We start from the raw sequence: 13,269 nt of genomic DNA, 5'->3' as shown, positions 1-13,269 counted from the left end.
TACTTTTTAACTGCAGTTCACGAAATTACATCATCTCATAGAAGAAAAAATTAACTAAAAATAAAGAAGAAAATCATTGGCGCCAAATCATGACCATTTTAACCATACAGTACTTTTGGGAATCGTACGAAAATCTTCTTTTGCTTTAGTTCATATTGCTCATTGAGCTTTATACTCACGTTTAGTTCATAAAATTTTTGAGACATACTTAAATAACGTAAGATTTCATTAGGCTGTGGAAAATTTCGATAAAAATAATAAAATTTAACTACAAGCAAATAATTTTTTCCAATAAAAATAAGTTAAATTAAGTTAGTTTAACTACGGATTTTTTTCTGTGTAGCATTATGTTTGTATGTGTATGAACTTGTTTTTGTAGGTGCTGTCTATCAGAATATTTTGTCTACCCGTCCCAATGTTTATGAGATTACTCTCATTGAGAGTGTGCAACATTCATTTGCTTTCTGAAATCTCGCATATTTAAAGATGTGAGGGAATGAATTAATGAGTGTCTGACACTGAGGAAATGATGAACTGACGTGAAAGACAGACAAATCGAAAGTCTACGATATTGTTTTCTCCATATGTGTTGTTTTCCTACTTTGATGGAAAAACTTTCTCAATGGTCAAATAAATATCAATGTAGTTATTGTGCTTAAAGCAATGTTAACATACATAAAAAAATATGTACAAAAGAATTGTTTTATTTTCGAATGCATTTTCGAATCATGATATGGTGACCTTTCGTTTTTGATTTGTCTATTGTTCTTGGTTTCATGAACTACCGTTCACGATTTTGCAATGTCGTTGAGCCCGTCTTGGATTAAGCTCCCGCTATAATAGACCTATTCCTATCTGGTCATTGGCCCTTCGGTAAAATAGTGCCGATTTTATAGAATCACACTTATATGAAATCTGTTTCGGGTGTTATAGCCTATTGTTAGGTTAGGTTAGGTTAGGTTAAAGTGGCAGCCCGATTAAATTTCAGGCTCACTTAGACTATTCAGTCCATTGTGATACCACATTTAACTAAAAGTACCTATTACATATGGGCACTTCTAGTCTTAATCACTGAACCTTCTCTATTATTTACTTCTGTGGAACCAACCAGATTGCTCCAAAAACAAACAAACTGTTTGAGTTAACGTTTTCCAGGTCCGCCAGTAATCTAAAGCTATATGCTCCTAAAATTCGCTTACGCCTTACATAAAAAGCAGGACACTCACATAAGAGGTGTTTAATTGATTCCTTTTCCTCCACATCATGACAACTTATACAATAGTCATTATACTTCGCACCTATAGTTTTTGCAAATTCGCCTATCTGGCCGTTATAGCAGATATTAGGGTTGCTATCTGACGCCTTGAGAACACTAGCATATCTAGTGTGCGGTTTAAGTTTAAATGGGGCCATATTTGCTTGGTGTCGTTACAACTCATCGAATATTGGCCATCATAACAGCCTTCTCACGCAGTAAGAGCTTGCAGGTGGCCAGAGGCATACCAACAGATTCTAGTTTCCCTGGAATATGTAAGGTAATTCCTAGCCTTGCTAACACATCTGCTTCGTTCCCCGGTATGTTCCTATGGCCAGGCACCCATATTAGGTGAATATTGTACTGCTCAGCCATCTCGTTGAGAGATTTGTGGCAGTCTATGGCCGTTTTCGAGTTAAGGAACACAGAGTCCAAGGATTTTATTGCAGGTTGACTGTCTGAGTATATATTAATGCCAATATTTGTTGGAACATTACTTCTCAGCCAATTCACCACCTCTCTTATTGCCAATATTTCAGCCTGAAAAACACTACATTGATTAGGTAATCTTTTCGCTATTCGATTTTTCAGATCTTTAGAATATACTCCGAACCCCACTTGCCATTCAATTTGGAGCCATCAGTATAGAAATCTATATATCTTTTATTCCCCGATGTCTTCCATCGGGGAATAAAACTCTAATTCCCAACGCCTCACTGTTGGGAATTAGAGTTTCAAACTTTTTGTCGAAAAGTGGTTTTGCCAGGGTGTAATCCACTACGTTAGGCAGATCTGGCATTACTTTGTGGACCGAACTATAACCGTACATTTTTCCGACCACAGCGATAGCTCGCGCAACCGCACAGCCGTTGTTGCAACAGACTGTTTGGCCTAAATGTCTAAAGGCAATAGATGTAGCATGACATTAAGGGAACCTATTGTTATAGCTTGAATACTTTTTGCGACCATTCTGCACATCCACCCAGCAAAAAAAATTGAAGTTTTTCTACGAGCACACCTTTAAAAGTACTTCCAAAGATGTTCTTTACTTTAACTACACAGGAAGTTCTTTTAATTCAGTTTTTATACCCACAAAGTATATATATTCTTGATCAGGGAGAAATTCTAAGACGATATAACCATGTCCGTCTGGCTGTCTCATGTAATCACGCTACAGTCTTCAATAATGTAGCAATCGTGCTGAAATTTTACATAAACTCGTCTTTTGTCTGCAGGCAGGTTAAGTCCGAAGATGGGCTATATCGGTCCAGGTTTTGGTATAGTCTCCACCTCCCGACCTCCCGATTTGGGGTCTTGGGCTTATAGAAACAGTATTTTTTATCCAATTTCCCTGAAATTGAAAATCTAGAGGTATTTTGGGTGTGCTAAAAGTGGTGAGTATAGGTCCATGTTTTGGTATAGCTCCCATATAGACCGATCTCCCCATTTTACTTCTTAGTTTTTATCCAATTTGCCTGAAATTGGAAATCCAGAGGTATTTTAGGACCATAAAGACGTGTGTCCAAAATGATGAGTATCGGTCCATGTTTTGGTATAGCTCCCATATAGACCGATCTCCCGATTTTACTTCTTGGGCTTCTAGATCCTTAGTTTTTATCCAATTTACCTGAAATTGGAAATCCAGAGGTATTGTAGGACCATAAAGAGGTGCGCCGAAAATGGTGAGTATCGGTTCATGTTTTGATATATGTATACCCCATATAGACCGCTCTCCCGATTTTTCTTCTTGGGCTTATAGAAACCGTAGTTTTTATCCAATTTGCCTGAAATTGGAAATCTAGAATATTTTGGGGTCATAAAGAGGTGTGCCAATTTGATAAGGCCCCTATATAGATATATAGATAGATACCGAAATCTGATTTTACTTTTTGGGCTTGTAGAAACCGTAGTTGTTGTCCGATTTGCCTGATATTAAAAATTTGGAGGTTTTTTAGGACTATAAATAATAATGAAAATCTTCTTTTTGGATCCGGAAGTGGTGCAAAATTGACGCAGAAGCGATGAATTTAACGTGGGCTTGTCATAGGACGGAAGTCCTCCATTTCAACAGCCGTTGCTCTGAATTTGCATCACTTCTTAGGTGTGATCCGAATTCAATGCTTTGGATGTAAATTAAAAAATTCTGTGATATTTTGTCAAATAAATAATTTTTATAATTTTTTATAATTTTAAATGAATTGTAACGCTTGTCGGAAATGTTCAATATTTTCAAAAATTCACAGTTTTTTCAGATTTTTCGACAAAATTTAAATGATTTGTACCATTTTATGAATTCTTTCTCTGTTTTTAACCTAATTGAAACAAAAACCTAAAATTACCCAATGAAAGTATGAAAAACCAAATTATAAAAAATTGAATCAAAAGAACTTCCTGGGTAGTTAAAATAAAGAACATCATTGGGAGTGCATCTTCTGGAAGTGCTTTTAAAGTTGTGCCTTTGGAAGAACTTCCAAATTTTTTTGCTGGGTAGGTGTGCAAGAAATGATTTAATTGTTTGAGATTCTAGAGACCGTAGCTTTTATCCAATTTGTCTAAAATTTGAAATCTAGAAGTATTTTAGGACCATAAAGAGGTGTGCCGAAAACGGTGAGTATCGGTCCATGCTTTTGTATAGCCCCCCCCATAAAAACGATCTCCCGATTTAACTCCTTGGGTTTCTAGAAACTGTAGTTTTTATCGATTTGCCTGAAATTGTAAATATACTAGAACTTTAGACCTACAAAAACGTCTATCGGATTTAGGTTTTATCGGTCCATTTGGTAATGCCTCCATATAGACCGATTTCACTTCTTCGAGGGTATAGAAGGCGCACTGATAATGAAAATTGTTTGAAACTGAATGTACAATTTCCAGATTTTACTTTTCGTAATCATTTAAAAAATGTCGGTGAAAATCTGCAGATTTTAGATATCAAATAAAGGTGTTATTTCATAATTTTCTTGCACACTTGCAAACGATGTTAATGATTCCTCTAAAACTCAAACAAAAATGGTTCTTATAAATCCAGAATCTGTTATAGTCTTCATAGGCAAAATCTTTAAATTATATTCGGGAAGTGTACACAGATAAAAATAAGTTTGAGAACCAATAACTTTAGTTGGAAAACCAATAACAAAATTTGTTAATTTTCCTGCAACAAACTAATTTATACTTTTAATAACCATTATTACAAAAAAGTTGTTAGCAATCGTTACCATCAGAAGGCAACAAATAATTTGTGTTCTCAATAACATAATTTGTATATAATTTGTTGAGCTTCCAACAGTACAAAATATTTGTTGTTGATCGTTACGTTTAATCCTCAACAAATATTTTTGAATTTGAAGGAAAAAATTTGTATGTGGTTTGCTGGAGTCTATCAATGACCTGTAACAAATTTATTGGTGTATTGACAAAAAATTAAATTGAAATTGACAGAATTATTGCACCAAAATTGCAAAATTGACGGAACAATTTTGGAGATATTTTGTTAAGTACACACAGAGAAGGAATACGACCAAAATGCTATTTGTGGACGGGGAACATGTAGCATTTTTGTGTCGAAAATCCTATACTCAGTTTTGTAAATGTATGACGATTTTAAATTTGAGTAGTCGAGGGTCTAGCAAGCATTTTGACAACTTTTTGCCCAGTGATATATATTCTAGTTAATTAGAATTGTAATAACTCTAATCCCGATATTAATATGGTTTTATTAATTATCTCATACAACAAACACATTTAAGAAACTACCAAATTGAAAAATATAAATTATTCACAGACCTTTATAAATGATTTTCTGTATTCTCTGATGAATGAGCTCTTTGCTTGCTATCATACACGTGCATGTGCTCATCCTCATTTTGTTCTAACGGTATTCTTCGCATACTTCTTTTAGCTTTCGTACATGTTCTCAGCGATGTGCGCGTAACCAGTCTTGTATTTTTGTTTTTGTTTTCATGTCGATAGCACTCAACTATTTTCGCAACAAAACAATTTGTTGAAAATTCAGAAAATTTCTATTATTTCCTCTGTCAAGCATCTACAAATACATTTCAACAACAAATGCCTCATATTCAATAGACAAATTTGTTGAGCCTCAGCAGATTTTACATACAAATAAAGTTGTTAATATTTATTTGCAGTTATTTTTTTGTGTGTACTGGTTGAACTACTCTGCTTGCGTGAATTTCTGTCATCAAACTCCCCTGAGATTTCAAAGGAAACTACAATATTTGATTCATGGTGGTGGGTATTTAAGATTCGGCCCGGCCGAACTTAGTGCTGTATATACACCCTCAAAAAAATCTCTTCTGTAACATATACTCCAAACACATTTTGCTTCAAGAATATATATTTTCAGATTTGGTCCAAACAAAATATTGTTTGTATTGTTCGAACATATTATGTTTCACCTTATTTTTTTGTGTGGATTAGAGGTGTGCACGTGAGTAATATTTTGCTCACGCTCACGCACACTCACGACGGAGAAATCTTATTCACGCACACTCACGCACGATATTTTTTGGTAGGACTCACGCTCACGCACGCTCACGAAAAGAAAATTTGTACTCACGCACACTCACGCACGAAAATCTTTTAAAAGTCGTCACTCACGAAAAATGTCGTGACTCACGAAAAACGTCGTGACTCACGAATAATTTTATGAGTAATTTACCTATAGAACCTGATTGAAAACATGAGTATGTGTAAAATCGAGAGCGTTATAAAACTCTTTACACCTAGGGTGTCACTAAAATTATAAATGAATTCAACTCGTAAGCATTTTATGTTTGTACGCGAAATTATTTTCGTGAGTGTGTTTTTGCGAATTTCGTTACTCACGCACACTCACGAAGATATTATTTTCGTGACTCACGCTCACGCACGACATTTTGTTGGTTAATCACGCTCACGCACACTCACGCCGTTGCCGTCAGCGTGAATCACGACTCACGCGTGAATCACGAAAATGTTCGTGAGTCACGACAATTTCGTGTCACGTGCACACCTCTAGTGTGGATATATTTTTAAGGCGCCAATTGGTTACTTCCATTATTTTACTTGCATCACTCTCTTGGTCTCTCTTTCTAAACACATATATGTTTATAGGCTATTTCCAAATTAATATATGTTTGCATCTAAGCATATTATATGTTATTTACAAACATTTTATATCACAAACATAATATGTTCTGACATATTAACACATATGTCCCAAACATGTTATGCTACTTTATGAACATTATATGCTTGCACTTAAAAATATTGTGTTAAAAAATTTGAGTTCCAAACATATAATTTTTACACCCAAACATATGAAAAACTGTCTTTTCGTCAGTGTACTTGTTTTATAACTCGTTTTTTCATATTTTTAATGAGTAATTTTAACTTTTTTGTTTCAAATAAATAAAAAACAGAGTAAGAATTTATAAAGTGGTACAAATTATATAAATTTTGTAAAATGCTGATTCCATTCTAGAAAAATTGGGAATTTTTGAAAATATTCGCGTTTAAACGTTTTTTTGTGATTTTTAATGCATTCTAGCTATCGCATATATAAAAATTATTGATTTGAAAAAATATCACAAATATTTTTAATTCACATCCAGAACATTGACTTCGGATCACACCTTAAGAAGTGATGTAAATTCGGTGCAACTACTGTGGAAAAGGTGGACATCCATCCTGTGATAAGGTCATGTTAAATTTATCGTTTCTGCGCCAATTTTGGACAACTTCCGGATCGAAAAAGAACATTTCAACTAACGTTTTTTTGATGGGCACTTTTAATTAATGAATCATTTTTAATAGAAATGTCTTCAATCACGAAAATGATAGTATCAATCACCCATTTGCTTGAAAACTAACACGATTTTCAATTAAAAGTTTAATTAGCTTCTGTCACGGAATCAATTAATTGTGTGATTGAATCCATACAAAAATGCTTGATTTTTGACATACAATTCAATCAACGTTATAAATGAATAAATTAATTTCGTGACAAAAATCAATCAACTATTTGATTGATTCAATTAAATAATTATTTGATTTTGGCAAACAATTTCAATCAAAAAATTAATATATTGCGCACCCAAAATCTTATTTATTTATAGTTTATTTTAATCATACAGTAAATGTATGATAAAAAGAGAAAAGAAAAATCATTTTTAAAAGTCAGGCGGGACCGACTATATTATACCATTCACCACTATGTATACCAAAATTTTTATTCCATATACAAATTTATATTTCCATATACAAATATTTAAATATGAAGCGATTTGGATTTTGGTCATATTATATATATATATATATATATATATATATATATATATATATATATATATATATATATATATATATATATATATATATATATATATATATATATATATATATATATATATATATATATATATATGGGGCTTTGTCTAATTCTACGCCGATTTTGATAAAATTTGGCACTCTCAGTGCAAAACTTCAAAATTTTCGAAATGAAACTTTGGCCTTCGTATATGACTATAGTCATATGAATGTAAATCGGTCGGAAGATATATTGGGAGTTATATCTAAATCTAAACCGATTTTTAACAACTTTGGCATACATAATGTTAGTCCTACTCTCTGTGCAAAACTTCAAGTAAATCTGGGCCCATATAAGTGCGTATCGGACGAAAGATATATATGACAGCTATATATAAATCTGAACCGATTTCAACTAAATTTGGCATGCATAGTAAACATTTATATTCCATTCCTTGTGCACAATTTTAAGTAAATCGGAGTGAAATTTCGGACAGACAGACGGACATCGCTAAATCGACTCAGAATTTAATTCGAAGATGATCGGTATACTAAAAGATGGGTCTAAGACCGGCCCTTGGCAGCGTTACATACACTCATAGAAAAAAGTCTACTAAAAACAGCAGTCGATGTCTGCTGTTATATTTTTTTACTTCAGGGCGTAATGAACAACAATTTATAAAATTTTTAGGTTATAAAATTTTCCTCAAAGCCTATTTAAGAACCAAAATTAGTTTTTGGTATATTTTTGCACTGTAATATACTTACAAGCTCCTAAATACGATCAGCAAACATTTTGTTTGCTGTTATGCCTCAATTCGACAAATATTCAGATTTTTGGTCAAATACTATAGATATTCATAAAATATTGTGTTAATTATGTTAGGATAGCTCCTAAGTTGACATTTTTATTTGTTTTAGCCAAAATAAAACATGTTTTAGTGTAATCGAGCTTCAAAAATAGCAGGAAATGTTTGCTATTTCAGCAAACAGTGACTGCTGTCCCTTTTTCAGCAGACTTTCTGCTGTTTTAGCAGACTTTTCTGCTGTCCCTACAAACAAATTTCTTTGGGTGTACAAATGCACAAACTTATTATACCCTGTACCACAGTAGTGTTGAAGGTTATAAAAAAACTAAAGGGTGAAAAATTAAACTGTATAATTTACATTATCTTACTTATCATATTAACCATGTCAGCATGTCCCTTCTAATAAGTAGATGCGCCTAGATTTCCAATAAATCAGTAGTCTTTAGGCTAAATTAGTGTTTCTGAAAGTAAACATTATAATTAGAACTTATTTTTGTTCAATTAAAATGATAAGATTTCATGTCCTTAAAATACGAATGCAAATTTTGCTTAGCACATTTCTCTAATATAAAGTTTTTTCCTTGCCCAAATGTTGATAAACTTTCCAATAAAGTCGTATCGTCCTTATAATTAAGTGATGTGGCTTAAAAATAGGTATCATAACAGGAAAATTTTTTGGGCTATGGTCAACTTCACATTAATAATTCAGAAAAAGTATTTAAAATTAATGCAATTGTCTTTAAATTTGTTGTCTTTTTCCATCTTGAGTACAAAGCGAAAAATCGTTTAAAAATAGGACATGGTTTTCAACGCTTTATTTTGAAGACGTTCTTCACTTGAAACATAGCATAATTTCTACTGGAAATCGAGTCTGAATTTGGAAAATAAAGTTGTCGTTAACTTTTTTTTAAAGGACTTTGATAGCATATGAATAAAAAAGCTGAAAACCGAAAAATTAAAATTTGCTTCCTACAATCAAGTACACAAACCCCAAATTTAAAAGAGAATTGAGTCTTAAAAATATCCTTACTTGAATTGTCCGCTTCTTTGGCTCGGAATCAATACCAAAATTGTTAAAGTAAAGACAAAATCTTTGGAACCGGGTGTGCTTTTTTTCAGGGCATAACAGGTTGGCTGATAAGTCCCCGGTCTAACAAAGAAAAACACATTTTTTTGTCGAAATTCGTTTTTATTATTCAACATAGTTCCCTTCAAGAGCGATACAACGATTATAACGACCTTCCAATTTTTTGAGACCATTTTAGTAGTACTCCTTCGGTTTTGCCTCAAAATAGGCCTCAGTTTCGGCGATCACCTCTTCATTGCAGCCAAATTTTTTCCTTGCCAGCATCCTTTTGAGGTGTGAGAACAAGAAAAAGCCGCTGGGGACCAGATCTGAAGAATACGGTGGGTGGGGAAGCAAGTCGAAGCCCAATTCATGAATTTTTGCCATCGTTCTCAATGACTTGTGGCACGGTGCGTTGTCTTGGTGGAACAACACTTTTTTCTTCTTCATATGGGGTCGTTTTGCCGCGATTTCGACCTTCAAACGCTCCAATAACGTCATATAATGTTAATGGTTTTTTCCTTCTCAAGATATTCGATAAAAATTATCCCATGCGCATCCCAAAAAACAGAGGCCATTACTTTGCCAGCGGACTTTTGAGTCTTTCCACGATTCGGAGATGGTTCACCGGTCGCTGTCCACTCAGCCGACTGTCGATTGGACTCAGGAGGGTAGTGATGGAGCCATGTTTCATCCATTGTCAAATATCGACGGAAAAACTCGGGTGTATTACGAGTTAACAGCTGCAAACACCGCTCAGAATCAACAACACGTTCTTGTTTTTGGTCAAATGTGAGCTCGCGCGGCACCCATTTCGCACAGAGCTTCCGCATATCCAAATATTGATGAATGATATGACCAACACGTTCCTTTGATATCTTTAAGGCCTCTGCTATCTCGATCAACTTCATTTTACGGTCATTCAAAATCATTTTGTGGATTTTTTTGATGTTTTCGTCGGTAACCACCTCTTTCGGGCGTCCACTGCGTTCACCGTCCTCCGTGCTCATTTCACCACACTTGAATTTTGCATACCAATTAATTATTGTTGATTTTCCTGGGGCAGACTCCAAAATGATAAGATTTCATGTCCTTAAAATACGAATGCAAATTTTGCTTACCACATTTCTCTAATATAAAGTTTTTTCCTTGCCCAAATGTTGATAAACTTTTCAATGAAGTTGTATTGTCCTTATGTGATGTGACTTAAAAATAGTTATCTTAACAGGAACATTTTTTGGGCTATGGTCAACTTCACATTAAAAATTCAGAAAAATTATTTAAAATTAATGCAATTGTCTTTAAATTTGTTGTCTTTTTCCATCTTGAGTACAAAGCGAAAAATCGTTCAAAAATAGGACATGGTTTTCAACGCTTTATTTTAAAGACGTTCTTCACTTGAAACCTAGCATAATTTCTACTGGAAGTATAGTCTGAATTTGGAAAATAAAGTTGTCGTTAACTTTTTTTAAAGGACTTTGATAGCATATGAATAAAAAAGCTGAAAAACGAAAAATTAAAATTTGCTTCCTAGAATCAAGTACACAAACCTCAAATTTAAAAGAGAATTGTGTCTTAAAAGTATTCTTCATCTCATTCGTTTGTCAGTTGTTTATCAGATATCCCTCTCTCAGCTTGGGTTCAAACTGAAAAAAACAGGTAAAACAAAAATTAAATTTAATGCCAACTCTACTTCGCAACTTAAAAGTGAATCTACCAACAAACACATACCGCTATTGGTTTTAAGAAAACTACACGCACAGAAATAACTTGTTTGGACATGGTTGCTGTATCTATTTAATGGTTATCTAGAGCATGAAATTGTCGCGAAACCCATGTATTGTGTCTTTGTGAAAAGAAATTTGATACGATTACACGGTCAGAAAAATCATTAATTTTTTTGAACATTAGTTTTTTTTTTACTTTTTTTGTAGGGAAAAAAGTTTTTTTTTCTATCGGCTACGCATATACATTTTTTCGTGACCATTTAATTCTTTCTTTTTACTTTTTTGAAGCGAAAAGAATTGTATAAAAACTTTGAGCATGTACACACAATTTTCATTTCGCGCGTCAGTTGTGTTTCGATTGTTGCTTAGAATGGGCGGAGAATACGGAATTACTGTGCTAATTTATTTATTCGGAAGTGGCACGTGGTTTTATGTGAACATATTTAAAAGAAGGGAAGTGTATTTGAAAGAAGTGTTTGTTTTTTGCTCAGAATATTTCTATATTGTATTATTTATTTTTATTTGCAGTTACATTATGTCATATCTCACAAAAAATCGCTTCTGTAACATATACTCCCAAACATATTTTGCTTCAAGCATATACATTTTTGGGTATTGCCCAAACATTTATATGTTTGATCTCTTCCAATATATAATATGTTTGAAAGCATATTAGTCTAAACAATATATGTTTGGGTACTCTAAGTTCCAAACATTTTGTATTTTTGCATCCAAATTCAATAATGTTGTCTTCCAAAAAACAATATGTTATTATGTGAACATATAATATGTTTGGAAGCATTTTGCACCCAAAAATATTATATGCTTAAAAAAAATCTCCCAAACAATATTGTGCTCAAAATTTTATGTATTTATTTATATATTTACAATCATAACGAATTATGAAAATAAACAGGTAATATAGGTGCTAACAACATAGGTTTTCGACCTGAATGCTCAAAATTTTGTTTCTGCCCAATTGTATATTCCCCCACATCTTTCTCACTTCCACGAGATTTTTTAGTTCTTAGCACCTTTTTCTGTAATACAAACATTGTAGAAGAAATTATTCAATTGTATGATTTTTTTTATTTTAATTTTACCTTTTGCCGGATGGGGATTCGAACAGCGGACCACACAGTTTGTAAGGATCAAAGAAGTAGCTGATCAATTGCCCAAGGAAAAATAAAATGTTAATTTTGTAATAACAAGCAACAACCACCAACTTAATTCAATATCGCTCCCTGTTAAATAGCGCTCCAAGCTACTAAACACATATATGTTTATAGGCTATTTCTAAATTAATATATGTTTGCATCCAAGCATATTATATTTACAAACATTTTATGTCCCAAACATAATATGTTCCAACATATTAACATATATGTCCCAAACATGTTATGCTTGTTTATGAACATTATATGCTTGCACCCAAAAATATTGTGTTTAAAAATTTATGTTCCAAACATATAATGTTTATAGCCAAACATATGAAAAACAGCCTTTTTCATCCGTGTGCGTTTGTACATTTCATAGGCAAGACGTAAATATGGAATGATTACTTATTGTTGAAATTGAACCAATATAGAGTGTATAAAAATATGTGATGTGTGCTTGCACGATATTAGTTGTGTTCCTTTACGTACTACTAGTTACTACTTTTACTAGTTTTTACTAGAAACCGTTCCTCAACCCCAAAAAATAGTAAAAGTAGTAAACAATTTTAAGAGAACAATGTCAAAATGCATGTCTCTTTTAAAATTTTTTTACTACAAGTTACTCGACAAATTCTTTCGAGTAAAAGTTGTAGATATGTCATGACAAAAATAATTATTTGTTTTCAAATTTTCCAAACTAAAGTAGTTCCAAATCGCTTTTTTTTTAAATAAATCTGTAACTTTTTAATGGATTAAGATATCATCATAATATTTACTTTATGCCAAAGCTGAAATGTTTTTCTCTATATTTAGAGGTTTGTAGGTCCCTAGTGGATTCACGGGCTGGTCTATAGACGTTGGAAGTTGGACAATTTAGTGTTACTTGTTAGTTAGTGTTATGTTAGTTAGTTAGTTAGTGTTATGCACCGAGTGTTATGCACCGATTTTC

This window comes from Haematobia irritans, chromosome 5, assembly GCF_050003625.1.
Source record: "Haematobia irritans isolate KBUSLIRL chromosome 5, ASM5000362v1, whole genome shotgun sequence".
NCBI lineage: Eukaryota > Metazoa > Arthropoda > Insecta > Diptera > Muscidae > Haematobia > Haematobia irritans.
Note: the sequence above shows the minus strand (reverse complement) of the source record.